General features: G+C 45.4%; 1 pseudogene; it reads left to right on the top strand.

The window, feature by feature from the left end:
• The window catches only part of LOC107565494 (von Willebrand factor D and EGF domain-containing protein-like), a 63,546-nt pseudogene that overhangs the window by 8,270 nt on the left and 54,608 nt on the right, over nt 1-668 (top strand).

The following is a 668-nucleotide window of genomic DNA, read 5'->3' as shown; positions in this document are numbered from 1 at the left end:
TGATTGTAAAATCAGAAGGGTAAGCGTACTGCAAGCTAGCCAAACGCTAAGCCAAAGCTTAACATGTACCCTTACAATAGTATTTGGATTTAGAGTTTTCCAAGCATCTGTTTGCAGATACCCGGAAGTACTTTTAGTGGAGCCCAAGGTACCGGGGTCTAAACCAACTCAGAGAAAGGGAACGAGGTCAATAACGCAGTATTCACACTAAATATTCCAGGCTATTTAATACATTAAAAACACTTACCACTTGTGGATTTTAGAAAGTGGGCAAAGCATAACGTGCACACTTACCAGCTATGTGGATTTTAGAAAGTGCGCAAAGCATAACGTGCACACTTACCACCTATGTGGATTTGTAGAAAAGTGTGCAAAGCTTAACGTGTGCACTTACCATAGTATTTGGATTTTAGAGTTTTCCAAGCATCTGTTTACAGATATCCGGAAGTACTGGACTAAACTGGAGAGGCAAGCTCAAATACAACCCTCAAAGGTGAGGAGAGCACTGCCCGAGACAGCATTACCCAGGAAGGTTCTCGTAATGCCACCTATACCACCCGCTCGATGCCTCAGCAAGAGGGGATATCAGGGTGATCGGGAAGCCCCTCAGGGCGACCCAGATACGGTAGACCAGTCAGGGTAGCATGAAAGCGTAACCCCAGCCCGGA

Source organism: Sinocyclocheilus grahami, unplaced genomic scaffold, assembly GCF_001515645.1.
Source record: "Sinocyclocheilus grahami isolate Dianchi unplaced genomic scaffold, SAMN03320097.WGS_v1.1 scaffold1005.1, whole genome shotgun sequence".
Classification (NCBI taxonomy): Eukaryota; Metazoa; Chordata; class Actinopteri; order Cypriniformes; family Cyprinidae; genus Sinocyclocheilus; species Sinocyclocheilus grahami.
The sequence above is the reverse complement of the archived record's forward strand: the minus strand, read 5'-3'. Positions and strand labels throughout refer to the sequence as shown.